The sequence below is a fragment of the Triturus cristatus genome, chromosome 9 (genome assembly GCF_964204655.1).
Source record: "Triturus cristatus chromosome 9, aTriCri1.1, whole genome shotgun sequence".
NCBI classification, from domain to species: Eukaryota; Metazoa; Chordata; class Amphibia; order Caudata; family Salamandridae; genus Triturus; species Triturus cristatus.
In genome coordinates, this window is record NC_140592.1 from 1265969224 (window position 1) to 1265990696 (window position 21473).

Here is a 21473-nt window from a genome sequence, read left to right on the forward strand (position 1 = left end):
CCAATAAAGGAAGCACAACAAACATGGAGGTGAAAAGACCGGGTAACAAACGGGACCTTTTCACTGCCGGGGGCTCGTGCACCCCTGTGTCTGAGCCTTTTTAAAGACGATCGGCATGGACCTTTCTGGTCTCTTTGTGCATCAATCAATCAATCAATCAATTAGGATTTATAAAGCAGGGCGCGTCACCTGGGAGGGGCTCCGGTCGCTGAGCAGCCATACACACCATGGGCCTGATTTACAAGCCCCTGGCGCCGCCGTCGCGCCGCTGGTTCCCAGATAGAAAGGGGCGCAGCGCGAGCGGCTTGTCTTTCCTCCATCACTCGCAGGGGTCTCTACTGGTGCAGCCCCCACAGCAACATCTTATTGCAGTCTGGAGATAGAATGACAAATGTGAGGATATTTTCATTTTTTTATATTTGCTGAATATTGTGTTTCATTTCTCAAGCATGTAGCCTTCCGGATAGAGTGGTCGACCTCGCAGCTGGGGAACCGGGTTCGAGTCTCGGGAACAGCGCTCAACATCCTGTGATTCTGGGCAAATCACTTCATCTCCCCGCGCCTAACAAAAATGAATGTGTGGGTGTGTAACGAAACCGGGGCTCGTGTAAAGCGCTCTGATACCCAGGTCTAGTTCGAGCTATATAAAAGTCCAAAAAAAAAACCTATGTGAGGAGACCCCTCCTCTGCCACGACTATCTTTTCAGTGTGGAGGTTTGCGCCACGTCTTGGACACATCTGAGTACATGGGCGCACACATAGGCCTATGTTTTAATAGCAACGGTGAGAGGGCTGGGGGGAGTTGTAAAATGGGGAATACTTAAACTGCATTGGAAGGAGTTTAGGGAGGGTAAAGCGGGGTTTTGGAGAGACATGCACATACAAGCATCCCTCCACTAAAGAGAAGCCAATTACTGTTCACAACCTACACTTCTAAAGTCACCACAGCTAAAAAGGTCTTACAACTGTAGTAAGTGTTCTCCAGCGCAGCTTAGAGTAAGTCCAGCGCCACATGTGGCCACTCACAGGTACTGAAACGCACTCCCATAGAAAATAATAGAGGCAGGGATTTAAAATAACACACCATAAGAAATCATGTTAAATAAATAAAATATTTTAACTTTCAAAAATGTATATTTTGTTTAATGTTAAAATATGTTTCTATAATTAATAACGTATTATGTCATAAATTCTAATAACAAATTTATTTAAATATTAAAATAAAACACATTGAATAAAAATAAAAAGAATACCATAAGTGTGATTATTTAGAATCATATTAAGAAGTAGTGGTTAACAATTAAAGAAATATATTTTATTAATTATTTAATACACATTTAAGTTAATGTGGTGTAAACATGTAATTGATGGCTAAATTAATACCAAAAGAAACAAACGACAGACCAAGGTCCAGCTCCACTAATCCACATGTACAAAAAATAATACGATGGTGCAACACTCTTCCTGCACCCGTCGTTCAAGGGTGCGAATTGCAGCCAGAATTTTCAAAAGAAGATAGAAGGTGCACTCTTTAGCCAAGTCAAACACGTGAGTAATTCATTCTGAAAAACTTTTTTTATTATCTCAGTCTTTACACCACGGCACACAGCCAACGCGTTTCGTTCTCAAACGTGCCAGAAGGGGAACTTCGTCAGGGCTCTTAGGATGTATAACCAATCGGTGAGAGGCAAATACAGTCTTTCAACAATGCGCATCCAAAAAGGTACAATGCACCGGGACCAAACACAAATAAACGTCTTATTTGAATATGTACGCGTAGTAGCAATGAATAATAATCCTACACAGATTGTACGTCAAACCCAAATTGAAGGTTGATAAATATTTTACTTCTCTATATAGTTTCACATGCAGGGCGCCACCGAAATATCAGTAGATCCTGACTGATATTCTTAATAAACAGAAGTCCCAGAGTGGCATGATAACCGGAGGACAATAATTGATGGCTTCTTAATTTAAAACATGTACAATAAATTATTTTATATTAATCCTTTACTTTAAAATATTTTAAAGGTTAATAAACTTTTTTCCATTTTTCCTATACTTTCCCATATCAGACCTCCGCCACGGAGGTGGATCTCCCCGTCTTCGTGTGAAAAGTTATGAGTAGTAACTTTACCCTGGTAATCCTGGTGTGAGTAACTCCACGAGAGGGTGGAGACATGTACGTCTACCCCTTGCCGTAACTTTACACTCAGAAATGGTGAATACTGTCAGAAGCTGAACACCGACAAGAATGGAATCGTGATCTGCTGGAAGAACACGTCGCTGTGGGCTCCAACTGGAAGCCAACAGAGCTATTACCGACAACGCCAAGGACCCCCGGATCGTCATCGACAACAAACTCAGCATGACCACCCAAGCCAATGCCGTCACCCCCTCATGCTTCCATACCCTGAAGATGCTGAGGAAGATCTTTAAATAGCTCCGAATCAGTACCCGGCAAACCATCACGTGCTCTCTGGTCACAAGCAAGCTGGAATACGGGAACCCCCACTATGCTGGGATCAACAAAACAACCACCAGATGGGTACCGTCCCGATGGAACTCGGCGGTCACAATCACTCTCAGCCTCCCCCGTCGCACTCACATCACACCTGAAGGCGTTCCACTGGCTCCCCGTTCACAAAAACCACAATTCAAACTCCTCACCTCACTTTCAAGGCGCTACGTAACACCGGCCCGGCATACCTGAGTAATCACATCAGCTTTCACAAGTGCTCCAGACACCTCCACATATCAGGAGTCCTACTTACACACAAACCACGCAGGGCCGGACTGGTCGCAGCGGGAACCGGGCATTTCCCCGGTGGGCCGGAGGGGTGGGGGCCGGAATTGTGCCCATGTGGGCCGGTTCTGTTACTGGGGCCCGGTTTTGCAGCAGTGCTGCACTATCGGCCTCCTTTAACAAAAGCAGGTGCGGCGTCCCTCACTAGCACCCACTCAACCGCCCCATCCTCCCCCCGCTCCCAGGGCCAGTTGAGCCGCAATCTGCCAGGGGTGGTTTCTGTTCCCAGTCCGGCTCTGATCCCATGCATACAGAAACCCAGATCCGGTGGTCGCGGCTTCTCCTACATCGCTCCTAAAGCGTGGAACGGCCTGCGGCTACACATGAGACCCTCCTCCTCACTTCTTGAATTCCGTAAGAAGCTGAAGACCTGGCTTTTCGAGGAGTCCCACTAGGACCCCAGGGGGGCTGGACTCACCTGCTCAGCGCCAGGATACCCTCCCGGTGATAGTGTGCGCTACAGATCTGCATAACATAACAGCACAAGAGAGTGAACTAATACACATATGAATAGATCTCCATGTGTACGTTTACATTCTTGAATGGGCCCCCATATATTGTCTCATTGTGTACAAACTGCGGGCTCTGTTGATGCTCAGCAGACCTTCCATGCCTCGAGCCACGAGCTCTTCAGCCCCTCGGAATGCACTCTGGGTCCATCAGTAAGTGTTCTCATCGGAAGCGGTGTCGCGACAGACGCACAGACAGCAAAGACACACGCCTTCACGTGGATGCACAATGTGAAAGCGTAATATTAAAGTTAGAGGTGTGATCAGCTTTGCAGGTGCGCTCCACCTGAACAACCCCCCCCCCCCCCTCGTTTTGAGGCCCTTTGGGACACAGTGTTTTGTGTTTTTATTTCATACTAGGGCCTGCTAGGAAAGGGGTGTATCATAGCAGCTAAAACAACCCTGGCCTAATGACAGCGCCTTGATTCCTGCGCAGGTCTTCGCAGCGCATCTCTCTCGATTGATGTCACAGGAACAGGTCGCTGCACTGGAGGCGAGCCTTCAGCCTCTTAGGAGGACGGATATTGGCTCTACTGATGTACATCATGCTCGACTTGAATTCTGATGGCCAGAGTGGGTTTGTTGGCAATAGCAGCTCTTTCCGCCTCTAACACGTGTCTGCGCCCTCATTGGGCCGCGCGCAGGTTCTCACCCCGCCCACGGAAGGCAGGACCAGTTATCCAGCTCATCCGTTGCCCGGGTGACGCCAGCCCTTCCCAGCATCTCCATCCCTCGGTGACGACAGAGCATCATGCAGCAAGGCCCGGCGGCCACACCCGCAGCCACAGACCTCCAGACGCACCGGGCCTGTGAGGACAGGGCCCCGACAGGTGAGTCCGCTGCGGGCTGCTGGCTCCATAGCGCCGCGAGGGCGCCCTTGAGGCTTCGGTGCGGGCTATCGGGCGGACTGCGGCATCTGGGGGCGCTGGTTGTGCGGCAGGGGGTGGGTGGGGCTGGACATAGGGCAGAGCTCCTCACAGTGCGAATTCAGTAGCGCTTCGTGGGGTGGCCTTGAGGCTTTGTAGCGCCATATCGACCGTACGGTGACAGCTGGGTGGAGGTGCAGGGATGCGGGGAATATTGGGGTGTTCTTGGTGAGGTGAGGACAGCAGCGTCTCGATCTATCAGCACGCGGCTCGTGGGGCTCCCCAGAGACTTGGGGCGCCGCATCCACCGTACAGCGCCATGCCGGGTGGGGGCGGTGGGCAGGTGCTGGATCGGGGCATTGGGGGTGGCTTTCTCAGACAGGCTGGGACAAAGGCCTCCGCCTCCCGCGGGCACTAACGGGTTAAGCCGTTCCTTGGTTGCGGGGTGCTCTTGATTGACGACCTTCGCATGCGGTGGGGACGGGGCGGGGGTGCCTGAAGGAGGGGCCCGTCGTCTTGATACCCCGGGGCCTGGCGCCGCATGGATACATATGACTGTTTACAGGGCATGTGAGGTGCATGCGTTTTGTGCTATCGGACTTGGGTCCCTGGGTATAAGGACAGGTGTGTGGGGAGAGGGGGGGGGGGCTTTTGTTTACCTCTAGCCCTTGCATGCCAGGATACATACTAGTTCAGACTATACGGGGTCCTTCCCATTCTCTCGAGGCGGACAGGGGGGCCACACCCCCGGGAGAAGATGCTACGGCCCCCTGTAGACCGGGACCTGAGGCTGGGGCACGGCGGTGCTGCTGGCACGCAGGGCACTAGGGTGGCGGCGTGTCTGGTACCCGGGAAGGGGATGCCGCTCGAGGCTGCTTGTGCAGGTGTTACCCAGGGCACGGATTCCGTAGACGCAGGTGGGAGCCAATGCCCCAAGAGAAAGGGCCGGAGAGGTATTGGGCGCCCTGGAGATGCAGGTGATCCCCAGGACCCCGTTACAAGTAAAGGCACACCTGGGCACGGTGAGGTACACATGCAGTAGGCAAGGACATTCTGAAATTCCAATATTGTAACAATAATTATCGAGACAGATGATCAACCAGTATGTATTTACTTCATTTTATTTTTTCACTTAAAAAAAAAAAATCACAATTCTTCCGTAATACTGTTTGTATATATCCTTAAATATACACATTGATACATATTCATGAAAAGAATGAACCCAGGACCCCTGCATGGGTATCCAGGAGGAACCTAGAACGGGGCCCCTAGGAGTGAGATGCAGGTGTTTCCCAGGGCACCCGGGGATGGAGATACAGGTGATACCCAGGGCGGGACCCCTAGGAGTGACATGCAGGTGTTTCCCAGGGCCCCCGGGGATGGAGATACAGGTGATACCCAGGGCGGGACCCCTAGGTGTGAGATGCAGGTGTTTCCCAGGGCCCCCGGGGATGGAGATACAGGTGATACCCAGGGCGGGACCCCTAGGTGTGAGATGCAGGTGTTTCCCAGGGCACCCGGGGATGGAGATACAGGTGATACCCAGGGCGGGACCCCTAGGTGTGAGATGCAGGTGTTTCCAAGGGTGGAGATGCAAGTGGTACCCAGGGCGGGACCCCTAGGTGTGAGATGCAGGTGTTTCCCAGGGCACCCGGGGATGGAGATACAGGTGATACCCAGGGCGGGACCCCTAGGTGTGAGATGCAGGTGTTTCCAAGGGTGGAGATGCAAGTGGTACCCAGGGCGGAACACCTAGGAGTGAGATGCAGGTGTTTCCCAGGGCCGCCAGGCATGGAGATACAGGTGGTATCCAGGGCGGGACCCCCAGGAGTGAGATGCAGGTGTTTCCAAGGGTGGAGATGCAAGTGGTACCCAGGGCGGGACCCCTAGGAGTGACATGCAGGTGTTTCCCAGGGCCCCCGGGGGTGGGGATACAGCTGGTATCCAGGGCGGGACCCCCAGGAGTGAGATGCAGGTGTTTCCAAGGGTGGAGATGTAAGTGGTACCCAGGGCGGGACCCCCAGGAGTGAGATGCAGGTGTTTCCCAGGGCCCCCGGGGATGGAGATACAGGTGATACCCAGGGCGGGGCCCCTAGGAGTGAGATGCGGGTGTTTCCAAGGGTGATGATGCAAGTGGTACCCAGGGCGGGACCCCCAGGAGTGAGATGCAGGTGTTTCCAAGGGTGATGATGCAAGTGGTACCCAGGGCGGAACACCTAGGAGTGAGATGCAGGTGTTTCCCAGGGCCGCCAGGCATGGAGATACAGGTGGTATCCAGGGCGGGACCCCCAGGAGTGAGATGCAGGTGTTTCCAAGGGTGGAGATGCAAGTGGTACCCAGGGCGGGATCCCTAGGAGTGAGATGCAGGTGGTATCAAGGCCCCCAAAGGCTGGAGATTCAGGCGGCACCCAGGGTCCCAGGGATGGAGATGCTAGTGGTACCCAGGGCAGGATACCTAGGAGTGAGATGCAGGTGTTTCCAAGGGTGGAGATGTAAGTGGTACTCAGGACAGGACCCCTAGGAGTGAGATGCAGGTGTTTCCCAGGGCCCCCGGGGATGGAGATACATGTGGTATCCAGGGCGGAATCCCAGGATTGAGATGCAGGTGTTTTCAAGGGTGGAGATGTAAGTGGTATCCAGGGCGGGACCCCTAGGACTTAGATGCAGGTGTTTCCTAGCGCTCCAAGGGTGGAGATGTAAGTGGTACCCAGAGCGGGACCCATAGGACTTAGATGCAGGTGTTTCCTAGCGCTCCAAGGGTGGAGATGCTAGTGGTACCCAGGGCGGGACCCATAGGAGTGAGATGCAGGTTTTTTCCCAGGGCTCCTGGGGATGGAGATGGAGGTGATACCCAGGGCCCCAAGGGTGGGCATTCAGGTGGCACCCAAGGTCCTAGGAATGGAGATGCAGGTGATTCTAAGGGCCCTAGGGATTGGTTTTCAGGTGATACCCAGGACAACAGGGATGGGGATGCAAGTGGTACCAAGGGCGTGGTCCCCAGGAGTGAGTACCCTGGGCCCCAATGATGGACATCTAAGTGGTACTCGGGGTCCAATGGATGGAGATGCAAGTGATAAACAGGGCGGGGCGCCTAGGAGATAGATGCAGGTGTTTCCCAGGGCCCCAAGGGTGGAGATGCAGGTAGTCCGAGGGCTGAACCCTCAGGAGTCAGATTCAGGAGGTCCCCAGACGGAGCCGTCAGGAGTCAGATGCAGGTGGTTTCCATGGCGCCAGAGACGGAGATTCATGTGGTGACCATGGCCCCAAGGGATAGAGATGTAGGTGGCACCCAAGGTCCTAAGAATGGAGATGCAGGTGGTTCCCAGGGTGCCAGGGATGGGTATTCAGGTGGTAGCCAGGGCTCCAGAGATGGAGATACAAGTGGTACAAAGGGTGCCTTCCAGGAGTCAGATGCAGGTGGTTCCTGCGGCGTCAGAGATGACGATTTATGTGGTACCCAGGGTCCCAAGGGATGGAGATGCAGGTGGTACCCGGGCCCAAGGGATGACAATGGAGGTTGTACCTGAGCCTAAGGGATGGAGATGCAGGTGGAACTCGGGCACATGGGATGGAGATGCCGGTGGTACCCGGGCCCAAGGGGTGGAGATGCAGGTGGTACCCTGGCCTAAGGGATGGAGATGCAGGTGGTACCCGGGTCTCAGAGATGGCGATGCAGGTTGTACCCGGACCCAAGGGGTGGAGATGCAGGTGGTACCCAGGCACAAGGGATGGAGATGCAGGTGGTACCCGGACCCAAGGGGTGGAGATGTAAGTGGTACCCGGGCCCAAGGGATGGAGATGTAGGTGGGACCCGGGCCCAAGGAATGGAGAAGTAGATAGTACCTGGGCACAAGGGATGGAGATGCAGCTGGTACCCGGGTCTCAGAGATGGTGATGCAGGTGGTACCCGGACCCAAGGGATGGAGTTGCAGGTGGTACCCGGGCACAAGGGATGGAGATGCAGGTGGTACCCGGACCCAAGGGGTGGAGATGTAAGTGGTACCCGGGCCCAAGAGATGGAGATGCAGGTGGTACCTGAGACTAAGGGATGGAGATGTAGGTGGTACCCGGGCCCAAGGGATGGAGAAGTAGATAGTACCTGGGCACAAGGGATGGAGATGCAGCTGGTACCCGGGCACAGGGGAAGGAGATATTATGTTATGGAATTTTTAAAGCATGTGTGTACCCGAAGGTGTCTTGGCGCTATCTGAGGGAGCAGGCTAGAAACAGTTTCAGAGGTTAAATAGCCAAGTTTTTATCTCCTTCCTAAATGCCAGCAGAGAAGGGATGGCTCTGATATGAGGTGGCAGACTGTTCCAAAGTGTGGCTGTACCGCGTAGATCAGTGGTTCCCAAACTTTTGACTCCTGAGGACCCCCATTGTGTCACCACTGGAAGCCGAGGACCCCCAAGCAATTTGTAGGATTTAAATTTCAAACATTAAAACACTCATTCGAAAAAATAAACACATGTGTGCACACAAAACAAATACTCGAAATACTAAGGATTTTAGGGGCATATTTACAAGACCCTATCACCATGTGAACATCACTTTTTGCGACGTTCCCGTGGCGATAGGGGCTTCGCCTTATTTACAAAGCACCGTTAAGCCACTTAACGTGGTTTAACGGTGCATTCTAAATAAGACCCCCTTTTACCCAATGCTTAGCGTGAAATGGGTGGGCAGTGGGTGTTGCGGTGGGCGTTTCCCTGCAACACCCATTGATTTTGACACTGCCCCCTATTTACAAGGGCAGCGTAAATGGGAGGCAGAGTCAAAATTAAGACCAGGGAAAACCTGCTCTTAAGTGGTGAAACGAGGAGAAATGCTTTATTTCTCCTCGTTTTTGCAAAACGCCTTGGATTGTTTATGTTCAGGAAGGTGACCCTTCCTGCACATAAACAATCTTTAAAAAAAATTACATTTTGTAACTTCCATGTGTGCTGCATTAAGCAGCACACATAGAAGTGACAAAACAGCATTTCAAGATTGTTTGTTTCAGGAAGGGGGCCATTCCTGTACATCAACAATCTTTTAAAAAAAATAATAACATTTTGTAACTTTCATGTGTGCTGCATTAAGCAACACACATAGAAGTGACAAAACGACATTTCAAGATTGTTTATGTGCAGGAAAGGGCACCTCCCTCTACATATACAATCTTCTCCTGCACAAAGACACCCTTGCACTATGGTGCAAGGGTGCCTGCGTTGGCGCTACACTGTTAAGTGTAGTACCAGCACAGGGGAAACGCAGGGCTGCGCCATATTCTTGTAAATATGGTGCAGCCCTGCTTTTCTTTAAGTGGCGGAGTGTGTCGTTAAGCCACGGAGGCTAACGACACTCTCGGCCAATTCTGTTGTATTTTATATTGAAAGAATTTGCAAGAAAATGTAAAAAGTTAATGGGAAGGTTGGTGCTGCATCTCTGTGACTAACATTTAAATGGTTGGTTTTATTTTGCAGTACGAGGCTCCTGCTTCTGCCAGGGCCAGACTGGAAATCCAAAGCGGCCCTGGCAAATGAGTTTGAACCAGTCCCCATACGGTGCACACCAAGTGCAGTGAGTGAGCCTGACCACTACAAAGGGGGCTTTGGGAGGCTCTCCCCCCAAAAAATTTAGGAAACAATGGTGCAGTCTACAACACATTTATCATTTTATATTGAATTGTATTAGCCTTTAAAGAATAGTAAATGAAGACCTTACTATGCACCAGGATATGAGAATCTTTTTGGGGTTCTTCAATGATTCCCCCACTATCACCCTCCAACAGTGGCTCTCATCTCTCCATAGCCCCTCTGTTATGTGAATTTCATTTTTAATAGAATCTCTCATACCATTGTAGGATGTCAGAGCACTTTACATCACACACATATAGACAGCGAATCATACGTGTAAACCAGTGTATAGAAAATGTTACATAAGGCAAAGGGGACTACAAGGTGTAGAATTCACATGTCATTCATACTGGTAGGCATTTTTAAAGAGTGCTTGGTCTGGAGAAGCACAAAGTCAGGATTCAGCACATAACACAGTGGTTCGCATTGCCTTTAACAATAAAAATGTATTTCCCCCCAAATAAACCTTTTTAGCAGCATCAGGATAATGAAAGACTGGGAACAAACATGAGTATCTAACTTGTACCTTGCAGTTTGCAAGCAGCTCTTTGATGACAGTTTATAGGTCACTGTGCTAGATTACGATTGCCACTTATAAACTGCACAGTAACAAAAGAATCTCTGTGACAAAAGCAGTAACCCATTCATATAAAATACTTTTTTTTTTAAATGCATGGTACATTTTCTTTGCAGTAGGCATATTAACCATCTGTGCTACATTAGATAACTCAAAGCTGCCACTGGACAAAACTCTCATCTCTCTCCAGCAGGTGCATTAATCACTGGTGCTATCTTGACACTTTTATTGTTCTTTGAAAACTGCTAATCATACAAGATACTTTGCAGTGCTTTCAAAACTGCTGCCTGCGGACCCCCTGGGAATGTGTCAGGGACCCCTGGGGGTCCGCGGACCGCAGTTTGGGAAACACTGCCGTAGATGATGCTTCTGCCACCCCAGTGCGCCTTTTTGAATTTTGGAACAGCTAAGATGTTAGAATTGGCAGAGCGGAGATCTCTGTTGGGAATGTATCGTTTAAAAACCGATCTGAGAAATTCCGGACCAGTGCTGTGCAGTCCTTCATGCGCAAGGCAGAGGGCTTTACATTTTGCGCGGCTGCGAATAGGCAGTCAGTGTAGCTTGCAAAGTCCCTGAGAAACAGAGTGACTGAATGATACTTCGGGAGCTTAGGGATCATTCTAGCCTCAGCGTTACGAGTCAGCTGCAACCATCTCTCATGTTTATCTCGGATGTTTAGGTAGAGACTATTGCAAAAGCCCACTTTAGATAGGACTAGTGCAGTGGTCGGGGTCATCCTATAGGTGTCGGGGATGAAGGGTCGGATTTTACTGATCAATTTTAAGGTGTAATAGGCTGAGGAGGTCATAGCCGAGCGTTGGGCAGCCATGTTGAGGTTGTCATCGATGATGACTCCCAAGTTTTTGGCTTTGGGGACGGGAAGTGGGGGTGGGGCGGTGAGGAAGATGCTCAGGCTACCAGTCAAGGGACCAAGCTAGGGAGGGCTTCCCGAAAACAATAATCTCGGTGTTACCTGAATTGAGTTTCAGGCAGTGACAGCTCATTCAACTGCTGACCGCCTCAATACAGTTCCGGCATCTTTGAGGGCCAGACGTGTCATTGTTAGCAGCAGCAATTATCGATTGGGTATCGTCAGCGCATGATGTTACCCCCAAGTTGAACCTTTTAATAAACAGGGCCAGTTCAGCTACATAGTCATTGAAAAGCGTGGGGCTCAAAGATGACCCCTGGGGGACTCTGCACAGTAAGGAGTAAGGGGTAGATTTGTACTTCCCTAGAGATACCGTTTGTGTCTGTCTCTAAGGAAAGAGGTGAGCAGATCCCGTGCTTTGCCCTTCACTCCTATTTCCGCTAGGCAGTGGATGAGGCTTGTGTGGTGTACCGTGTCGAACGCAGCCGATAGGTCCAATGGGATCATGACTGCCGAACCTGCCTTATCCCCTGCCATCCTTACCTCTTCCGTTGCTATGACCAGGGCAGTTTCTGTGCTGTGTCCTGGTCTAAAGCCAAACTGGGTGGTATCTAAAAGCTGGTTATCCTGAATATATTTAGATCATTCAATATTCATGATTTTTTCACAGAGTTTAGCGGGGAGAGGCAGGCGCGAGATCGGGCGATAGTTGGTGGTATCAGTGCAGCTCAGGTTAGGTTTTTTGAGAGAAGGAGGATGGAAGCCTGTTTCCAGATAAGTGGAAAGGTGCCTGTGGAGAACATAATGTTAAAGGTGTTCGACAGGTTCTGAGCGATAATATCTGGAGTCAGTTTCAGTATCTTTACCGGACAGGGGTCATAGAGGGCACCAGATTTGCTTTGCAGAAGCAGGGAGATCACTTGTTCTGATGTGGTGGCAGAGAAATTGTGAAACGAGTGTTCATTCAGATTAGATTGTTCTGAAAGCAGCGAACTGTGGTTATCAAAGTTTTTAAAAATTCTGTTAACTTTTTCTTTAAATGAATTTACCAAAGCATTACAAAACATTTGACAATAGGAGGAGTTATTGTTCTTGGGAGGGCCAGTGGTACCCGGGCCCAATAGATGGAGAAGTAGGTGGTACCCGGGCACAGGGGATGGAGATGCAGGTGCTACCCGGGCACAAGGGTTGGAGAAGGAGGTGGTACCCGGGCAGAGGGGATGGAGATGCAGGTGGTACCCGTTCCCCAGGGATGGAGATGCAGGTGGTACCTGGGCCCAAGGGATGAAGATACAGGTGGTTCCCGGTCCCAAGGGATGGAGATGCAGGTGGTACCCGGGCCCAAGGGTTGGAGATGCTGGTGGTACCCAGACCCCAGGGATGGAGGTGCAGGTGGTACCCAGGCCCAAAAGATGGAGATGCAGGTGGTACCTGGGCCCAGGGAATGGAGAAGCAGATGATACCCAGGGCCCCAAGGGATGGAGATGCAGGTGGTACCCGGGCCCAAGGGATGGAGATGTAGGTGGTACCGAGGCACAAGGGATGGAGATTCAGGTGGTACCCGGGCACAAGGGATGGAGATGCAGGTGGTACCTGGGCCCCAGGAAGGGAGATGCATGTGGTACCCGGGCCCCAGGGATGGAGATACAGGTGGTACCCAGGCCCAAGAGATGGAGATGCAGGTGGTACCCGGGTCCAAGAGATGGAGATGCAGATGATACCCGGGCCCCAAAAGATGCAGAGGCAGGTGGTACCCAGGCCCAAGAGATGGAGATGCAGGTGGTACCCGGGCACAAGGGATGGAGATGCAGGTTGTACCTGGGCCCCAGGAATGGAGATGCAGGTGGTACCCGGCCCAAGGGATGGAGAAGCAGATGATACCCAGGGTCCCAAGGGATGGAGATGCAGGTGGTTCCCGGGCCCAAGGGATGGAGATGTAGGTGGTACCAAGGCACAAGGGATGGAGATTCAGGTGGTACCCGGGCCCAAGGGATGGAGAAGTAGATAGTACCTGGGCACAAGGGATGGAGATGCAGCTGGTACCCGGGCACAGGGGAAGGAGATATTATGTTATGGAATTTTTAAAGCACGCGTGTACCCGAAGGTGTCTTGGCGCTATCTGAGGGAGCAGGCTAGAAACAGTTTCAGAGGTTAAATAACCAAGTTTTTATCTCCTTCCTAAATGCCAGCAGAGAAGGGATGGCTCTGATATGAGATGGCAGACTGTTCCAAAGTGTGGCTGTACCGTAGATGATGCTTCTGCCACCCCAGTGCGCCTTTTTGATTTTTGGAACAGCTAAGATGTTAGAATTGGCAGAGCGGAGATCTCTGTTGGGAATGTATCGTTTAAAAACCGATCTGAGAAATTCCGGACCAGTGCTGTGCAGTCCTTCATGCGCAAGGCAGAGGCCTTTACATTTTGCGCGGCTGCGAATAGGCAGTCAGTGTAGCTTGCAAAGTCCCTGAGAAACAGAGTGACTGAATGATACTTCGGGAGCTTAGGGATCATTCTAGCCTCAGCGTTACGAGTCAGCTGCAACCATCTCTCATGTTTATCTCGGATGTTTAGGTAGAGACTATTGCAAAAGCCCACTTTAGATAGGACTAGTGCAGTGGTCGGGGTCATCCTATAGGTGTCGGGGATGAAGGGTCGGATTTTACTGATCAATTTTAAGGTGTAATAGGCTGAGGAGGTCATAGCCGAGCGTTGGGCAGCCATGTTGAGGTTGTCATCGATGATGACTCCCAAGTTTTTGGCTTTGGGGACGGGAAGTGGGGGTGGGGCGGTGAGGAAGATGGTCAGGCTACCAGTCAAGGGACCAAGCTAGGGAGGGCTTCCCGAAAACAATAATCTCGGTGTTACCTGAATTGAGTTTCAGGCAGTGACAGCTCATTCAACTGCTGAGCGCCTCAATACAGTTCCGGCATCTTTGAGGGCCAGACGTGTCATTGTTAGCAGCAGCAATTATCGATTGGGTATCGTCAGCGCATGATGTTACCCCCAAGTTGAACCTTTTAATAAACAGGGCCAGTTCAGCTACATAGTCATTGAAAAGCGTGGGGCTCAAAGATGACCCCTGGGGGACTCTGCACAGTAAGGAGTAAGGGGTAGATTTGTACTTCCCTAGAGATACCGTTTGTGTCTGTCTCTAAGGAAAGAGGTGAGCAGATCCCGTGCTTTGCCCTTCACTCCTATTTCCGCTAGGCAGTGGATGAGGCTTGTGTGGTGTACCGTGTCGAACGCAGCCGATAGGTCCAATGGGATCATGACTGCCGAACCTGCCTTATCCCCTGCCATCCTTACCTCTTCCGTTGCTATGACCAGGGCAGTTTCTGTGCTGTGTCCTGGTCTAAAGCCAAACTGGGTGGTATCTAAAAGCTGGTTATCCTGAATATATTTAGATCATTCAATATTCATGATTTTTTCACAGAGTTTAGCGGGGAGAGGCAGGCGCGAGATCGGGCGATAGTTGGTGGTATCAGTGCAGCTCAGGTTAGGTTTTTTGAGAGAAGGAGGATGGAAGCCTGTTTCCAGATAAGTGGAAAGGTGCCTGTGGAGAACATAATGTTAAAGGTGTTCGACAGGTTCTGAGCGATAATATCTGGAGTCAGTTTCAGTATCTTTACCGGACAGGGGTCATAGAGGGCACCAGATTTGCTTTGCAGAAGCAGGGAGATCACTTGTTCTGATGTGGTGGCAGAGAAATTGTGAAACGAGTGTTCATTCAGATTAGATTGTTCTGAAAGCAGCGAACTGTGGTTATCAAAGTTTTTAAAAATTCTGTTAACTTTTTCTTTAAATGAATTTACCAAAGCATTACAAAACATTTGACAATAGGAGGAGTTATTGTTCTTGGGAGGGCCAGTGGTACCCGGGCCCAATAGATGGAGAAGTAGGTGGTACCCGGGCACAGGGGATGGAGATGCAGGTGCTACCCGGGCACAAGGGTTGGAGAAGGAGGGTGTACCGAGGCACAAGGGATGGAGATGCAGGTGGTACCCAGGGCCCCAAGGGATGGAGATGCAGGTGGTACCCGGGCTCAAGGGATGGAGATGCAGGTGGTACCCGGCCCAGGGGATGGAGAAGCAGATGATACCCAGGGCCCCAAGGGATGGAGATGCAGGTGGTACCCGGGCCCAAGGGATGGAGATGCAGGTGGTACCCGGGCACAAGGGATGGAGATGCAGGTGGTACCGAGGCACATGGGATGGAGATGCAGGTGGTACCTGGGCTCAAGGGATGGAGATGCAGGTGGTACCCGGCCCAAGGGATGGAGAAGCAGATGATACCCAGGGCCCCAAGGGATGGAGATGCAGGTGGTACCCTGGTCCAAGGGATGGAGATGCAGGTGGTACCTGGGCCCAAGGGATGGAGATTCAGGTGGTACCCGGGCCCAAGGGATGGAGATGCAGGTGGTACCGAGGCATATGGGATGGAGATGCAGGTGGTACCCAGGCCCAAGGGATGGAGTTGCAGGTGGTACCCGGGCCCCAGGGATGGAGGTACCCGGGCCCCAGGGATGGAGATGCAGGTGGTACCCGGGCACAAGTGATGGAGAAGTAGGTGGTACCCGGGCACAGGGGATGGAGATGCAGGTGGTACCTGGCCCCAAGGGATGGAGATGCAGGGTGTACCGAGGCACAAGGGATGGAGATGCAGGTGGTACCCAGGGCCCCAAGGGATGGAGATGCAGGTGGTACCCGGGCTCAAGGGATGGAGATGCAGGTGGTACCCGGCCCAGGGGATGGAGAAGCAGATGATACCCAGGGCCCCAAGGGATGGAGATGCAGGTGGTACCCGGGCCCAAGGGATGGAGATGCAGGTGGTACCCGGGCACAAGGGATGGAGATGCAGGTGGTACCGAGGCACATGGGATGGAGATGCAGGTGGTACCTGGGCTCAAGGGATGGAGATGCAGGTGGTACCCGGCCCAAGGGATGGAGAAGCAGATGATACCCAGGGCCCCAAGGGATGGAGATGCAGGTGGTACCCTGGTCCAAGGGATGGAGATGCAGGTGGTACCTGGGCCCAAGGGATGGAGATTCAGGTGGTACCCGGGCCCAAGGGATGGAGATGCAGGTGGTACCGAGGCATATGGGATGGAGATGCAGGTGGTACCCAGGCCCAAGGGATGGAGTTGCAGGTGGTACCCGGGCCCCAGGGATGGAGGTACCCGGGCCCCAGGGATGGAGATGCAGGTGGTACCCGGGCACAAGTGATGGAGATGCAGGTGGTACCGAGGCACATGGGATGGAGATGCCGGTGGTACCCAGGCCCAAGGGCTGGAGATGCTGCAAGTGTCCGGGTCTCATGGGATGTCGAAGCAGCTGGTTTCTGGGCCCGTCTCGGCGTGTCTGCCTGTTTGCAGACTTCCCTCTGCGGTACTGCCCGTCTCTGCTTTTGCTGCCAGACATCCCTCCATCCCCTGCTAGCACTGCCGGTGAGTGGGTGCAGGGAAGGGGGAGGAGGGTAACAGGGGCGGAGGGGGGGGGGGCAGGTCACAGTCTGCTGAAGCTACATATTCTCGAGGGATGGGGGAGAGGGTTGAATTCGGGGGTACTCGGCTTGTGCTGTCTGCGTAGAGCTCATCCCTAAGGGTTCTGTTATAAGGAGATCTTGGGGGTAGGGTAGAAAGCCCCCCTCTTCCTGTAACGCTGCCACCATGTTCTGGAATGAGCCGGAAGTGACGCTGTTCGTTGTTTCATCTCCTCCAAATATTTACTGCTGAACGCCAGCCTCTGGGCCGACTCAGCCTTCTACACGTCAGTTTATGATTTGCAGCTCTCGGCGTGCCTCTGAGCGCTATATATAAACTGATATTATTCTGTGTTATTCGTCTGCCTGCTGTGCTAGGCATCCTCAGCGCTTGGGGCCGAAACAGACCGAGTTCCCTTTATAATCAGTCCCCGCCCCCAAATCTAGACCTGTCTTCTCCACCCACCCAGCCTCCTGGCTGCGAGTGTTGTTTCTGCCCCTCCCCCACTCTAGGCTGTCAATCGTATCTAGCCTTCTGTGGGTAGTAACCATAGGGTGGGCCCAGGGTCTCTCTATTCCATCTGTGCCCCACTGGGTGCTGGTCTTAGGGGCCCTTAAACCTTTCGATCTAGCCCTGTGCTGGTCCCAGGTACCCGTAGGCCTCTCGATTCCAGCGGTGCCCCTGTGAGTGCTGGCTCTTGGCGCCCCTAGGCCTCTCGATATAACCTGTGTCCCTGTGAGTGCTGGCTCTAGGCGCCCCAAGGCCTCTCGATTCCAGCGGTGCCACTGTGAGTGCTGGCTCTAGGCGCCCCTAGGCCTCTCGATTCCAGCAGTGCCCCTGTGAGTGCTGGCTCTAGGCGCCCCTCGGCCTCTCGATATAACCTGTGTATCTGTGAGTGCTGGCTCTAGGCGCCCCAAGGCCTCTCGATTCCAGCAGTGCCCCTGTGAGTGCTGGATCTAGGCGCCCCTAGGCCTCTCGATTCCAGCGGTGTCTCTGTGAGTGCTGGCTCTAGGCGCTCCTAGGCCCCTCGATTCCACCGGTGCCCCTGTGAGTGCTGGCTCTAGGCGCCCCTAGGCCTCTCGATATAACCTGTGTCTCTGTGAATGCTGGCTCTAGGCGCCCCTAGGCCTCTCGATTCCACCGGTGTCTCTGTGAGTGCTGGCTCTAGGCGCCCCTAGGCCTCTCGATATAACCTGTGTCTCTGTGAATGCTGGCTCTAGGCGCCCCTAGGCCTCTCGATTCCACCTGTGCCCCTGTGAGTGCTGGCTCTAGGCGCCCCTAGGCCTCTCGATTCCACCGGTGTCCCTGTGAGTGCTGGCTCTAGGCGCCCCTAGGCCTCTCGATTCCACCGGTGCCGCTGTGAGTGCTGGCTCTAGGCGCCCCTAGGTCTCTCGATTCCACCGGTGCCCCTGTGAGTGCTGGCTCTAGGCGCCCCATGGCCTCTCGATATAACCTGTGTCTCTGTGAGTGCTGGCTCTAGGCGCCCCTAGGCCTCTCGATTCCACCGGTGCCCCTGTGAGTGCTGGCTCTGGGCGCCCCATGGCCTCTCGATATAACCTGTGTCTCTGTGAGTGCTGGCTCTAGGCACCCCTAGGCCTCTCGATTCCACCGGTGCCCCTGTGAGTGCTGGCTCTAGGCGCCCCTAGCCCTCTCGATTCCACCTGTGCCCCTGTGAGTGCTGGCTCTAGGCGCCCCTAGGCCCCTCGATTCCACCTGTGCCCCTGTGAGTGCTGGCTCGAGGCGCCCCATGGCCTCTCGATTCCAGCGGTGCCCCTGTGAGTGCTGGCTCTAGGCGCCCCTAGCCCTCTCGATTCCACCGGTGCCCCAGTGAATGCTGGTCCTAGGGGCCCTTAAGCCTCTCGATCTAATCCTGTGCTGGTCCCAGTGACCCCCAAGCCCCTCAGTTCCAGCTCTTCGAGTAATAGCGGCTCGAGGCGCCCCTAGGCATCTCGCACCCCCTCCCCTTGTGGGTACGTGTTCTCTTAGCGGTTCCATGTGAACACACATTGTAAAACCATCTTTTACACTACCAACTTCACATCACACGTACTTCTGAACTGGGTTAATTTACTATTCTAACTCCATTCTAGGTCGATATTTTTGTAGGTTGTTGTGAGATAGAGATTTTGGTGGTCTATGTTTTTAATTCTGTTTCTACACAGTATGTTTTTGCCACCCCAGGGCCTGCTGATTTCACCCTTTTCACCTGGCTGTTGACCTCACTTACCATACTGTTCGTGCAAACCCCAGGGACCCCTGGCTCTCTCGGGGTCACTCACCGTCCTGTTGGTGCAGGCCCTAGGGGCCCCCGGCTTTGTCAGAGTCACCCACCATCCTGTTGGTGCAGGCCCTGGGGCCCCTGGCTTTGTCAGTGTCACCCACCGTCCTGTTGGTGCAGGCCCTAGGGGACCCCTGGCTCTGTCAGTGCCACCCACCGTCCTGTTGGTGCAGGCCCTAGGGGTCCCTGGCTCTGTCAGTGCCAGTCACCGTCCTGTTGGTGCAGGCCCTAGGGGCCCCTGGCTCTGTCAGTGCCAGTCACCGTCCTGTTGGTGCAGGTCCTAGGGGCCCCTGGCTCTGTCAGTGCCAGTCACCGTCCTGTTGGTGCAGGCCCTAGGGACCCCTGGCTCTCTCGGGGTCACTCACCGTCCTGTTGGTGCAGGTCCTAGGGGCACCTGGCTCTGTCAGGGTCACCCACCGTCCTGTTGGTGCAGGTCCTAGGGCCCCTGGCTCTGTCAGTGTCACCCACCGTCCTGTTGGAGCAGACCCTAGGGGCCCCTGGCTCTGTAAGTGTCACCCACCTTTCCACCTCTGGGTGTTGTTCCACATCCTCCTGTAATGTCTAACTTTGACTTGGCTCTAGTGACAAGGTAGAGCTCGGTGGCGTCAGAGGTGCCTAACTGCCCTTTCTCACCCCCCAGAGGTTCCCCTACCCCTGGCATCATTCAGTAGTGGGTGGTAAAACTGGTGGACGCCTCTGCTTCCACCAGTCAGGTTCTCGCTTCACTTAGCGTCAGGGAAACCGCTCAATTTCTGAGGGCGGAGCTTCTGCTGGCGCCGACAGACAGACCAGCCGACAGACAGAGACGCCTTTCCTGACTAGGGTGGCCTTCGAAGGCGTTCCCATGCCTGGCAATGCAGCCCCTAACAGGAAAAAAACAACAGTGTCAGCCACCTCCTGGGTAACAACTCACAGTGTGTAAAGGGACATTTTATTAATGTTTTGTCAGAAACGAACCCCTGCTTTTCGGGTTCGTGTTTGAAAAATAAGAAATAATGCTGGCTATTCCATCATTATATTGTGACAAGGTGGATACTAAAAATATTCACAAAAAGTGATCCTGCCATGAGTGTTCAGTGGAAAATCCCTGGCAGGGATGATTCAATGTGGTGGGCAGGTCTCTGCTGGACTGGTGGAGGAGAACATATCTTCATGTGTCTCCGCGGCTGCTGCGAAGACTCCTCCTTCCAGAAGATATATTGTCTTTTTTGAAGGATCGAAAGCCAGTCGAACCCCAGTGCTCAGAAGTCAAGTCGAGATGATCTGAGCATGGCCAAGCTGAATAGAGGTACCGAACTCCAACCTGTATTTGACACCGCTCCAAGTGAGATCACCAAGTCCTTTGGAACATAGTGTTCTTGTGTGTTCCTCCAAATCATATATAGTGAAATATGCCTTTGTGTAGAACCTACATTTATTTTACTTGTAGCCTAGACAAGATGTTCTTGTCAAAGGATAAGATAGTAACGTAGATGGGTCGAAGAAGCCAGATCTGGCTTCGGGCTGAGAAGGCAATGAGTCTTACCTCAAGCTGCGCTTCCACCACTGTTCAATATTGTAAAAAACAGAAAGAATGCGAATGAGGTGGCTGCCCTCGAACCTTTACCGGAACTGATGGTAATCGAAGACTTTGGAATCTCGCATCGTGGGTGTGGATGGTTTCATTCCAGGGTCGGATTGGAGCCCTGAGGAGCTCAGCGAGATCCAAATCTTCTTACACAGACTTGATGATCTCTTTGTTGATGGAACGTGAAGGACCACTGAAGGATGTAAGAGTTTACCCCGGCGGACTCTTTTAGGTGTTGACTGGTAATTTATAGTCCACTGTGTCGAAGCCTGTTGACAGATCTAAAGACTCAGCAAGCCAATACCTCCTCCAACCTTGATTTGCAAAACATTTGTCGACCCGCCTAGTCTCCATTTCTTGCCTTGGTGATAGGCTTATTGATTACCATCCACAGTATTTCAGGCATCACGATCGAACCATAAGGGCTGAACTATCACTTTCTCTCAGTTCTTACAGAGAATTTGGAGTTAGGAACGGGACTGCAGTTTTTGGTGTTTGTGGAGTGGAGAAACAGGGTTTAAAGCTGCCCAGGAGAAGATTCCTAACTGTGATCAGTTTTACCCTGACTTTTCAGAGCAGGTTCAGTTTCCTCTAAGACAAGCATTGGGTGGGGAAGAACGAGGGTCACTGTGGGCTTGACAGGCTTAGCAGCTACAGGAAGGTCACTCCTCATGGAATTCATTTTATTCTGAACATGGGAGGCGGTCAAGTTGCACAGTTCCATCATAAGGTGGAGTGGGGTCTTGGCAGCTCTGAGCTCAAGGTTGTATGGAGAGAGCCAGATGTTGTCCAAAGAATCCTGGGCCTGCTCATCTGGGCCACCAAAAGACATGTTTCTTCAGAGAGATGGCTTGGTGATATGCATTATCATTGGCTAGATGTATTTGGATATAAACAAGAACTC

At 52.5% G+C, this 21473-nt stretch overlaps 1 protein-coding gene across 2 annotated transcripts in view; it reads left to right on the top strand.

Annotated features, from left to right (window-relative positions):
* Positions 1–275: 275 nt before the first annotated feature.
* AKAP6 (A-kinase anchoring protein 6) overlaps positions 276–21473 on the top strand; it is a 799841-nt gene continuing 778643 nt past the window's right edge. Inside the window, exon 1 of one of the 2 annotated variants that reach the window (XM_085627414.1) lies at positions 276–393. The gene's annotated coding sequence lies outside the window, so the exon portion shown is untranslated. Of the gene's footprint in view, positions 394–4027; positions 4146–21473 lie in introns of those variants that run through there. The other variant, XM_085627413.1, reaches the window with a different exon arrangement.